General features: G+C 48.6%; 1 protein-coding gene and 2 pseudogenes across 2 annotated transcripts in view; all 3 read right to left on the bottom strand.

The window, feature by feature from the left end:
- The window catches only part of GSN (gelsolin), a 56,693-nt gene extending 55,124 nt beyond the window's left edge, over window positions 1-1,569 (bottom strand). Inside the window, exon 1 of the mRNA XM_012532866.3 lies at window positions 1,460-1,569. The gene's annotated coding sequence lies outside the window, so the exon portion shown is untranslated. The remainder of the gene's footprint in view (window positions 1-1,459) is intronic.
- Window positions 1,570-2,392: 823 nt separating this feature from the next.
- LOC125964596 (ATP synthase subunit a-like) lies at window positions 2,393-10,122 on the bottom strand (annotated as a pseudogene). Its single transcript, XR_007477746.1, has 2 exons — window positions 6,046-10,122; window positions 2,393-2,678 (listed from the first exon to the last, which is right to left on the bottom strand). The product of XR_007477746.1 is annotated as an ATP synthase subunit a-like (transcript).
- Window positions 10,123-10,838: 716 nt separating this feature from the next.
- On the bottom strand, window positions 10,839-11,829 carry LOC117201076 (cytochrome c oxidase subunit 2-like; annotated as a pseudogene).
- Window positions 11,830-12,472: the final 643 nt, after the last annotated feature.

Below are 12,472 nucleotides of genomic sequence, written 5' to 3'. Positions count from 1 at the left end.
AATAGTGAGGCCCCAAAGAGGAAAATGGAGTTTCAAGGGAGCTGGATGCCAACTGTCCCCACTCCCAGCCCACCTCCTTTGTTCCAAGGCCTCTACCCCTTAATTAACATCCCCAAGAAACACCAGCCAGCACCCCAACATGTGGGTGTGTGTTGGTGCAGGGGTGTTGCTGCAGTGCTCAGTTTCTTCGTGAAGGGAACTCGAGACTCAAGAAAGAGTCTACAGTCCCACCAGCTAGGAGTCAGCTAAGTGAGGCCTGCAACTGGGTCCCAGCCCTGCCCCTTCCTCATTGTGTGACTATCAGCTAGTCCCTGCCCCTTCCTCATTGCGTGACTATCAGCTAGTCACAAACTCTCAGGGCCCTTCAGTTTTCTCAACTGTGGAACGAACAGGGCTGCGGGGAGACTCCAACAAGCTATGGTCACTGTAAAGTAAAGTGCGGCAAGAGTTCACAGTGCCCTGGTCAGAAACATGGTCCTGGGAGAACAGGACCTGCAGGATTAAGCCTAAAAGCCTCCAGAGGCCCTGCCTTCCACAAAAAGCAGTTACCCCCAGGGCAGCCCTGAATGTCCTTGGCCCTACAGAGTTCTGGGTGTTGTAAAGATGTCCTCTCTGCTCCGAGGAAGATGTGAAAGCAGGATAAGGAGTGGATGTCTGGGCAGATGAGGGGCTGCAGAAGAAGCCAATGTCCCCTGCATCCCCCACAGTCTCCAAGGACCCAGGCTTCCTTCTGGCCACTGTCCAGAGCAGCCGGCCTGCACTGAGCCAGGAAACACTGCTGTAATCACGATCTGGGGCGTTTGGACCCAAGAAGAGATGGGGGCCTAGAGGGAAAGGGAGATTCCCATCACTGTCTTCAACTCTGAAAGAAGTTTACGTGTGCGTCAGGGAAGAGAACATACTCTGCAGGGCGGGGGAAAAGACAGTACCGACAGGTAGCAAGTGCAAGCGGATTCCGGAGTAGGAGGAAGCACTTTCTAACAGTCCTGGGCCCTGAAAGAGGAAGGAGGTCGAGGGCTCCTCATCGTCGGGGGAGCGCAGGCAAAGGCGTTAACCCTGGATGGAATCCAGGATCCGCGGAGCAGACCCGCCCAGCGGAGCCACCGCCCAGCCCGCGCGCTGGAGACCGCCGGCAAGCGAGTGCAGGGGTGACCCCGGGCCCACTTAACCCCAACCGCGCGAACTGGGTCAAAGTTAGTTCAGGTGCTTGCAGCAAACGGGGCCTGTGGGTGGAGGCCTGAACCTCCTCCTCCCCTGCCCTAAGCCCCCAATCCAACTCTCCTTGGTCCCCTGGAAGACCAGCAAGGTGAGGGAGGAAGCTCTTCTCCAGCGATGCCCCGGCTGCCGGGCCGAGATCCAGGCGCGGGCAACGTCGGACCGGACCGCGAGAGGAGGGAGAAAGACCCAGAGGCCCGGGATCCCCAGATGCCCCAGGGTCGTGGTCGCTCCCCTCCCCTACCTGCTGCTGCGGCGCTGGCGACGGCGGCTGCTGGGTCCAGCTGTGCTCAGCTGGTTCCTGGCTGCAGGGCAGGGGCGCTGAGGTCGCCGGGCTGGGAGGGCAGGGCGCGGGCGGGAGCCGCCCTCAGGGCGGGGCCGCCGTGCGGTCGGGGGGGAGAGGGGAGGAGCGACGGCCCCTCCCATAGGCGGCGGGGAGGATGGCGACTCTGGCTCCGGGCTGGCGTTCGTGGAGTGCACTGCATGTGACTTTGCCCCAGACCCCTCGCTACTTGCCCAAGGAAAGCATCAAGCTCCCTGCTTTACACGGGAGGAAACTGAGGCCCGGAGGCGGAGGGGAGATCTGAAGGAACCTGGCGGGCAGGGGAGGAGACCCGGGGAGAGCTTGAGCTGGGCTGGGGCCAAAGAGCTCAGTTGGAATGGGCAGCGTGCGGAGGCGGATTCAGCTCCGGGGGAGTTCAGGCTTCAGAGGCAAAACCACTGAAACCTGGGCAACCCACAAAACCGGGGAGGCGTATAAGCAGCAGCTAGACCCACTGAAGGGAACAAAGGATCAGAATGATTCCCAACTGCATTCAGAAACAAGAAATATAAGAAATGCCAAAGCGCATCCTTGTCTTTAAAATATTAAGCGGCGGCTTTGGAGTCAGACCGCCTGGGGTGGACCCGCCCTGACACTTACTAGTCCTGTAACTTCGGGCAAGTGACTTAACGTATCAAAGTTTCAATTTCCTCATCTGTAAAATGGACATCATAATTTCCTCTTCACGGGGCTGTTGGGAAGACTCAGTGAGAGAAAGACTCTTAACACAATGGCTGGTACCGTGGGTTCTCTATAAATGGACGTTCTTATTAGTGTGACGGCGGATATTACTTTAGATGATAGAGCAAATCCACCTTGTCAAAAGATGAATGCCACGTCACTTTTAAACAAATGTAATATTTTATTTATAGCAATAGCATCTCACATGCATGTGACAGAGAGCGATTTACGATGGAGGAGGGCATAGGACAGCCTCCCAACAGTCCTGTGCACATGTGATATCCTGGCCTCTTGCAGCTGCTCTGTGACTCCGAGTTGGGAGGATTCACACTGCAGGAGACTAGAGCAGATGACTGCGAGGTCCATTCTCAGCTTAGGTGCTGGCAGCAGTCCCATGTTCAGCTGGGTAAACCTCCCTCCAACAGAAGGTAAAATGTACCAAGTCAATAATTGCCGAGTGCTGGGAATAGAGACAGAAAAGCTTGTGTTGTCAAAGTAGCAGAGAAGTTAAGAGCACACACTCACTTCCTGGTTTTTCCTAGTATTTCCACTGAGTAGCAGTCAGGGAAGCCACAGGGCCTGGGGAAATCCCAGCCTGGCTCTTCCTCCTGCCCCCAATCCCTTTCTACAACTCTAGTGATTACAAGAACCATTTCTTGAACACCTTGTGCCATGCTCTGGGCTTCCCACATGCTACCGACGTTCATCCTCACCTTACCCGTTCCCTGCTCCCCCAGGGTAAGCGTTACCATGTGCAGTTTTCAGATGAGGAGACCCAGGCACAGAGAGGGTTAAGTAGCTCTCCCAAGTTCACACAAGTGACACTGTGCATGTCTGAGTCCTTGGCCCCCTCTTCTTTGCTCAATGTCCTCTGTCATACTCTGCCACTCTTCCTGGCTTGGCAAACTCTGTCCAGTTCCACTTTCTCTGAGAACAGAAGCAGGATGCCTCACCCCCAGGAGGCTCCCACCCTCACCCCCAGGAGGCTCCCACCCTCTCTCTGCCACTCCCTGCCTGTGGCCCACTGCGGGACAGGTGGGGAGGAAGGCATAAACACAGACTATTTGGTTCTAGGCTCTTTGATTACAGTCCCTGGTATACACATGACCTCGAATTATCTAACTTATCATTTCCAACCCCAGCAACTTCTCTCAGGCAAAGAGAGGGAAACCTCTGAATCTGTGTCTTCAGATAACTGGAGGATATGATATTGGCATGGAGGAAACATTGGAGAACATCTAATCCAACCCCTCATTTTAGAAATGGGGAAACTGAGGCCAAGAGAGCAGAGAGGCTTGCCCACAGAACACTCTGACAGCTCCATTTGGTCCTGGAGAAGCCCGTAAGTCTAGGCTGTCACGAGAAATAATTTTAAAAAATGATTATGACAACAAGAGTGACATCCAATAAGACATCGGAGGGCCAAGCAAATTCCTAGCGCTCTGCTCTATATACGTCAACAGGACAATGTGTGTCTCACAGCTAATCAGGATATATCTTGGCCTGACCCTTCAGTCAGGGTCAAGTCTGCCTTGCGTGGATGCACAGAGGTCTCCTCTGCCTTGGTGTCTTATTCTCATTTCTTTCTAGACTCCTTTTTGTACTCCTCTCCCCATTGGTCTAGGGATCAGTAAGGACTGTTTGCCCTGTAGCTCCCCTTCAGAGTGAATGTCTTCTTGTTCTTGCTGATATGGACCTCCTCTCATGGAAGAACTTTGACGTCTTTTGCCAGAAGACCACCTCTTTCCCAGGAGTGAGGATGGGGGAAACAAAGGCCATACCCAGGCCATGCAGTAGACAATTTGGGGGTACCCACTCCCTCTTCTGAGACTGCCTTTCCCCATCCACAGTGGTGGCCCTCACTTGGTACCCAAGTTGGTACTATAACTCTCACCCCACCACAAACACAGTTGACACCATCTGGAGTGGACACCACAACCAAACTGCACTATCAGAGTTTGGAATTAGAATTTGGGACATAACAGTGGTGATTGATTAGCTGGGCATGTGAGGACTGGTCATCTCTGAAGGCCAGTGCCACCATTGTGAGGCAGCTGTCTTCCACAGAGAAAGCCAATGAGACCCTCATTAAATGACTAGATGGGTGTGAAGAAACGCAGGGAGGAAAAGGCTGGGCTGACCAGGGAAGACTTCTGGATCTGTGGCCTCTTTTGGACGCAGACCTCTCCTGGAGCTAGCTTCAGAAAAATAAGTTATAAGGACAGGTGTCTTTTGAGCAGTGAATACCTTATAGAAGCAGAGCCCAAGTGGAGATGTTATGCAAAGGAGTAATTGAAGAAGTGCTCTCAGGAGAGACCTTGGAATTATCTCAAGGAGCCCTAGGGCAGGGATGCAGCTGGGCCTCAGAGTCAGACTAGAAGCAGGGCCTGAGTACTAAGGAAACCCAGGAAGTACTCTCACTCCATCGTTCATCTCTGCCCATCTGCTTCATTGCTCTGGCTCACATGAGAAAAGCATCTCTGCTTTCCACAAAATGCCTTTTACCAGCAGTGAGCTGGACTCGTTGTCTGTGGCCCACATGCTAACTTAGGCAGATGCCTACCCTTTATCCAACTGACTCGAGCCGGAGTGGAGGTGGGTTTCCCCCATTCAGGTCTCTGCATTGAGATCGCCTGTTTGACTGGGTACGCAGTAGAAGGAGGAAGTGTGTTTGCTTGGTTTTCCAATATATCCCCAGTGTCAAATAGTGCCTGGCACAGAGCCAGTGCTTAGCAAATTTTTACTGAATTAATCGATCAGTAAGTGAGGGAAACAAGAGATAAGTTTGGCCGGACAGAGTGAGTTGGGATGCCTCAGAAGGACGCAGGAGAGGGCTGCGCTTTGAATTTCAAGAGCCGCCAATCCTAGCGTCTTCGGAACGCCCCGGGCAGGAACGTGTGTGTCACACTATTTTAATGAGAACTTAGAAGCATGTACCATACAATCACTGTCAGCTCAGTCCTAACGCACAGTTTCTATATTTCCACATCGTTTGAATCCCTAGAAGGCCTGATCCTATAATTGTGCCCCACACATGCCAATAAAATGCTGAGCGGCCTGAGCTTTGGAGAGCGTCCTGGTGCTGGTTTCCCCTCCATCCAGCCTCCCAGATTAGATTTTCAAGGAAATTGTAGAAGCGCCCAGACACCCTTCTTCCTTCTGCCATGCCTGTCACTGCTGTCCACAGCTACACAGAGCTGGCCCTAGGACAGTGGTACTTTAAATAATAAAAGCTAAAATTGTAATCATAGCTACCACTTTGGGGATGCTTATTGGCCACTTTATTATTGCAGTTAAGTCTTACAACTACCTCCAAGTTAGGTATAATCTTCAATTTCACAAATAAATAAACAGTCTCAGAAAAGGTAAGTAACCTGATTAAGGTGTCACAGCTGGGTGAGTGGTAGCCTGGGATTTGAACCCAGGTCTGTCTCCAAAGTCCAGGCTCTTTCTACAGTCAAAGTGAAAGTCAAGGGGAAGATAAAGGCTTTTCCATACCTTCTGTTCACGATCAGGAATTATTTCTCTTCATCTTGACAATGTTAGGGCCTGAAGTTGGGCCCTTCCCTGTACATTTCATATAATGTTTGATGAAAACTCAGTATTTCTTTATGTGGAAAGTATCTGGAGTTGTTTAAGAAATGTACGCCTGTTTTAAGAAAGGTTGTACACTGCTGTGCTTTACAAATAAAAAGTAATTCATAAAACCCCTTAAACACACACACACCCAAAAACCTTGGACGCAGTGCTATTTTGGTATCCTTTTATTCTGTATCCGCATAGGAAGTTCATGTTTTTTGTTTTTTCCTTATTTATTATTTACTTACCGCTTTTCTGAGTACAAGCCCTGTGCCTGGTGTGAAGGGCATAGAAGTGAATCGGTCATAGACTCAATCTTTGCAGGGTCTGTGGCTAAGGAAACAAGACAGTTACAATAGGGTGTTATAGGAACTAAGAAAGAGGAAGCTCAGCGTGGGGACGGGAGGAGAAGCTGGGGAGCAGACTCCAAGAAGACTGCAAAGAAGGAGATGAGCTGGGCCCTGGAAGATGCCTCTCTGTGCTTCAGTTTCTTCATCTGATATCTGTGTCCACCTCAAAAAGTTGTGGGAAAATGAAGTGAAATTATCCATGTCAACTGCTTGCTGCAAGACCTGGGGCATAGCAGGGCCTCTGTAAACAGAAGCTGGTATCATTTACGGGAAGCCTACAGGTAAAGACACGGAGGAGTTGAAGAAGGGTGAGCTTGTGCCATCGTGTCTGGAATGCAAGGTACCAGACTGAGTTATGAAAGATGAGGCCAGACAGCAAGATGACAAGACAGCAAGAGGACAATTAGTCATAGGTGCCTGCTCCGGGCATTATCTCCTTCAAATCTGACAGCAGTTCCTCAGATCGAAACTACTCTCCCTCCCAGATCACAGATGGAGAAACAGAGGCTCAGAGAAGTGAAGTCCCTCGTTTACATTGCACAGCTGGGAAATGGCAGGACTGGGACGAGAAGCCGGATTTCACTCCAAAGCCACTGTCCCCCAGGAGGGGCTAAGAGCAGGCCAGGCTGAAGGGATGGGGCAGCGGGAAGCTGACTCTCATGCAGCAGACCCACGCTGTTGTAGCCGGATCAAGAAGAAGTTTCTGCGGAGGGGCACAGGGGCCTGCTGGCCTCGCAACCCTTGCCTGCCAAGGATTTAGCAGGAAGAGCTGGCTTTTGTTCTAGATGAATCAGCGCAGCTGTTTCTGAAAGCCCAGCCCCACTCTTCTGGGCTCAGCGGACCAGAAGGCATTCAGCTGCCCCAGCAGGTCACCAGTGGGGTGGGGGCAGGCAGAGCTGTGTGCACTGGGCCGCACCATTTCCAGAGAGTTATAGTTATCGCTCCAAGGAACAATGGGCTTTTCAGAGGTTGTGCTGCATCTTGGGCTGCAAGTTGTTGTAGAAACACAATCAGACCAGCGATGCATTACCTTCTTTGGGATTTGAGGAATGGAAAAAACAAACAGAAAGTCATCCATAACAGCTGATTGGGTTGATCTCGTTCCTCTGCTTTCCTGCTCCTCCACTTTCTCCTCCTCCTTTCCCTTCCCCCTATTCTTTTGTGCTTCCCTCTTTCTTTTTTCCCTCTTCCTCCTTCTCCGCTTTCTCCTTTCTCACTGCTGTTTCAGCAGTAGCAGTGCTTTGCTGGAGTCCAAATAGCCTTGCCCGGGGAATGAGAACACCCGCGTTCACTCCCTGCCCTGCCTCTTTCTTGCAGGATGGTCCTGGGCAAGTCACTCACTCCTCTGATCCTCCGTTGTCTCATCGGCAAATTGGGACAATAGAAGTAACCGCCTCTGAGAAAGGTTATACGTGCCTCATAAACCCAGGAGCTTTTCCAGCCCCTGCTTCTGCTGCACTGGCCCCAAGGAGAGCCAGAGGGCCTCTGTCTCTTAAGATCTAGTAAACTGTCCTTCAAAATGTTCGACTTCAGGTCAAGTCACTCTAGGTTGTCTTCTTTCACAGCTGTGATTTGTAAGAATGTCTTCAGAAACTCACAGGGCAAATGCAATCACTTCAGTTTTTTTCTTCTCAAATCAAAACCACCAACTTGAGAAACCTGTTTTTAGGTTTCAACAAGAAACTCCGAGGCTGAAGCAGCCCCAGCAGGGAGAGGGTCTGCCCATGTCCACACCAAGCAGGGAATCTGGAGTTTTGCTTTCTCCCTGGCACACAGTGGTGCTGTACCGACCCTGACCTCAGACAGGGGACCCTGCAGATCCAGGTCCCTGAGCAGGTGCCAGGGGTCTCCAGGAGCTGGCCAGCTCCCATACTGCTTAGCCTAGACCCCATGCTCAGTTTCTCACCCAGCCATTCTCCAAGGTCCCAGCCTTCCAGTAGTGAGAATATTAGGCGGGATCGATATATTAGTAACCCTATGAGGGATATAGTGAAAGCTATGATAATATTTATATGTACTAAAGACACTTGGTAATTATGAGCCTAATCATAATCTAATGAGTCGAAATCACTTGTTTTGTTTTAAACTAAATACCATATTCAGCTCACTCCAGTCCCTTTTGAGTTCACTCATAGGCCAGGCTAATTGCCAATACTGAGATTAAAAGGAGAGCCATGGTGAGTATTGTTTTTAGGTTGTTTGTTTGGGTTGCTCAGGGGAGGGGCAGTAGGAGAGCAATTTCCAGGTCGAAAAGGAGGAACGTGATTGCTACTAGGAAAAATTTTATGGAAAATCGTAAGCGGGCAGATCCTATAGGGTCAAATCCACGTTCCTAAGGGCTTGTTTTTTCTGCATAAGTGTTTAGTTGAGGGAGTCAGAAGGCGATGAGCACAAGTAATGAGGCCAGTGTTGTATTTGTTAATAGGGTCAGTATTAAGTTTATTATTCTTTTTCGGAGTGTACCGAAACTAACTGATTGGAAGTCAGTTGCACTAATTAATACTAAAAGAACTATGAGCCTCATCAATGGATAGATATGTAAAGGAAGAGTCATACAACATCTACAAAAGGTCAGTATCAAGCAGCAGCTTCAAAGCCGAAGTGGTGGTTGGATGTGAAGTGGAATTTTAATTGGCGCAGGAAACAAACAACAAGGAAGGTAGACACAATAATTGCATGTAGTCCGTGGAATCCTGTGGCTGTGAAGAAAGTCGATCTGTAGACCCCATCTGAGACCGTAATACTCTGATGCTTGTAGGATTGTAAAATAGATACCAAGAGTAATTGTAATAAAGAGGGCTTGAAGTATGTGTTTGCGATTTCCTTCCATAATGCTGTGATGGGCCCAAGTAATGGACACGCCAGAGGCCAATAGCACAGAAGTGTTGAGAAGCAGTACCTCTAAGGGGTTTCGAGGGTGAACGCCTGTTGGTGGCCAGCACCTGCCTAATTCAGGTGTAGGGGTGAGGCTTGAGTGATAGAAGGCTCAAAAGAAGCTGGTAAAAAAAGAGGACTTCTAAGACGATAAATAAGATTATTCCGGGGCTTCCCTGGTGGCGCAGTGGTTGAGAGTCCGCCTGCCGATGCAGGGGACACGGGTTCGTGCCCCGGTCCAGGAAGATCCCACATGCCGCGGAGCGGCTGGGCCCGTGAGCCATAGCCGCTGAGCCTGCGCGTCCGGAGCCTGTGCTCCGCAACAGGAGAGGCCACAACAGTGAGAGGCCCGTGTACCGCAAAAAAAAAAAACAAAAAAAAAGATTATTCCGTACTGAGGTCCCTTTTGGACAGTTGGTGTGTGGTGGCCTTGGAAAGTGCTTTCTCGAATAACATCTCGTCATCACTGATATATTGTTAGAGTATTAGTTAGTAGGCCTAGTATTAGTAGAATTATTGAGTTGAAGTGAAATCATATGATTAGGCCTGATGTTATGAGAAGGGCTGAAAGGGCTCCCATAAGGGGCCAAGGACTAGGGTTTACTATGTTATGTGGTACGTGTGGATTTGGTGGGTCACTATGTGTTGTTGTTCAGATATAAGCTTACCAAGAGGGTAGATACATAGGCTTGAATTATAGCAACAGTGAATTCGAGGACAGCGAGTAGGGTGAGAAGAATGAATGTAATGAGAGCAGTGAACATGCTGATACTTATTAGTGCTAAGGTTGTTTCTCCGATTAGATGTATTAATAAATGACCTGCTGTAATATTGGCCGTTAGTCGCACAGCTAGTGCTACTGGTTGGATGAATAGGCTGATAGTTTCGATAACTACCAGCATGGGGTTGAGGGGGGTGGGCATGCCTTGTGGTAGGAAGTGATGCTTTTGTTTTGTTGCAGAGACCTAGAACCACGGCACCGGCTCATAGTGGGATGGCTACCCCCACATTCATTGAGAGCTGCGTGGTGGGTGTAAATGGGTGGGGCAGTAGTCCGAGAAGGTTGGTTGACCCAATAAATAGGATAAGTGACTTTAGTATCAGTGATCAAGTCTGTCCTTTATGATTATGGATGTTTATTATTATTTATTTATTTTGGCTGCATTGGGTCTTCATTGCTGCGCGTGGGGCTTTCTCTAGTTGCGGTGAGCGGGGGCTACTCTTCGTTGCATTGCACGGGCTTCTCATGGCAGTGGCTTCTCTTGTTGCGTGCAGAGCACAGGCTCTAGGCATGCGGGCTTCAGTAGTTGTGGCATGCGGGCTCAGTAGTTGTGGCTCACGGGTTCTAGAGCGCAGTCTCAGTAGTTGTGGCGCACGAGCTTAGTTGCTCCGAGGCATGTGGGATCTTCCTGGACCAGGGCTTGAACCTGTGTCCCCTGCATTGGCAGGCGGATTCTTAACCACTGCGCCACCAGGGAAGCCTTTATTATTTGTTTTGATGTGAGTTGGATTAGCCATTGTTGAAGGGAAATTATGCGATTGTTAATTAGTTGTTTTGATGTTGGAAATAAAATACTTGGGAATATAATAATTAGAATGACTATGGGGAGGCTTATTATTGTTGGGGTCACGAAAGGGGCAAATAAATTTTCATTCATACTGTCTCTCAAGGGGTAGGTAGTTTTTGCACTTTAGTGAGTGTTGACTTTGGGTTGGGGTAGTAGATAAGTTTTGAGATTTTTAGTTGAAATATAATAAATAGTGTTAGAAATATAGATGAAATGGTAATAAATCACATTGATATATCTAGTTGTGGTATGTCATTAAGGAGAATCTTAGCTCTCAGTCTTTAACTTAAAAGGTTAACGCTAACCTAGCTTCTTAATGAGCTTATAGCATAGATGCGGATCATTTTTCAAAGTATTTTAGAGGCACTAACTCAAAGACAATTGGCATGAAGCTATGGTTTGACCCACAGATCTCTGAACACTGTCCGTAATATAAGCCTGGTCATGCTGACATTAGGGTTGTTTGGTTTAGGCGTCCTTGGATTACATCTGTTTTTAGACCTAAGGAAGGTACGGCTCATGAGTGCCATACGTCTTTGGAAGAGAGTAGTATTCGGATTGTTATCTCTATAGGCAAAACTACTCAGTTATCTACTTCTAGCAGTCGTAGTTCTCCTGGTTTTAGGTCTGATGTTGGGATTATATAGGAATCAAAATTTAGGTCTTCGTAGTCAGTATATTCATAGCTTCAGTATCATTGGTGACCTATAGTTTTTACAGTAACAGATGGATTGTTAATTTCGTCTATTATGTAAAGGCTTTGTAGTGACGGCAGGGCGATTAAGATCAAGATAATGGCCGGCAAGATAGTCCAGATAGTTTCTACTTCCTGTGCATCTATAGTGCTAGTATGTGTTAGCTTAGTTGTTATTAGTGAAATAATATAAAGAACCAGGGAGCTAATTAAGAAAACAATTATTAGGGCTTCCCTGGTGGCGCAGTGGTTGAGAGTCCGCCTGCCGATGCAGGGGACGCGGGTTCGTGCCCCGGTCCGGGAAGATCCCACGTGCCGCGGAGCGGCTGGGTCCGTGAGCCATGGCCGCTGAGCCTGCGCGTCTGGAGCCTGTGCTCCGCAACGGGAGAGGCCACGGCAGTGAGAGACCCAAGTACCGCAAAAAAAAAAAAAAAAGAAAACAATTATTAGTGTGTGGTCGTGAAAGTGTAGTAGCTCTTCTATGATGGGCGATGTTGCATCTTGAAAACCGAATTGGAAGGGATATGCCATAGAGATATACAAGATTTCCACCTGTGACTTAACTTCAACAAAGTTATATAAAATTTTACTAATATCTCATTCATGGAGAAAGACATAGCGGCTATGGTGTTGGCCTGAAACTGATAAAAAAGGGTTCGACCCCTTCCTTTCTTGACTACTTTAGATTGACGTGGATTGGCTCTTCAAATGTGTGGTATGGTGGAGGACATCCATTTAATCACTCTAAATTTGTAGTAGTGAGTTCCCCTGTTAGTACTTCTCGTTTGGATGCAACTGCTCCTCAGATAACGAAGATTATCAGCATGACTGCTGTTAATGAGATGAATAAGCCTATTGATGAACTAGTATTTCACGTTGTATAGGCATCCGGGTAGTGGAGTATCGTCGAGGCATGCCAGATAAGCCTAAAAAATGCTGTGGGAAGAAGGTTACGTTGACACCCACAAATATGATTACAAAGTGAACTTTTGCTCATGTTGAGTTGAGTGTATATCCTGAGAAGAGTGGGAATCAGTGCACAAATCCTCCTACGATAGTGAAAACAGCTCCAATTGAGAGCACATAGTGAAAGTGTGTGACTACATAGTAGGTATCGTGAAGGACAATACCTAATGATGAATTAGCTAACAGGACAATGCCTGTTAGTCCAACGACTGTGAAAAGGAAG

This window comes from Orcinus orca, chromosome 6, assembly GCF_937001465.1.
Source record: "Orcinus orca chromosome 6, mOrcOrc1.1, whole genome shotgun sequence".
Classification (NCBI taxonomy): Eukaryota; Metazoa; Chordata; class Mammalia; order Artiodactyla; family Delphinidae; genus Orcinus; species Orcinus orca.
The sequence above is the reverse complement of the archived record's forward strand: the minus strand, read 5'-3'. Positions and strand labels throughout refer to the sequence as shown.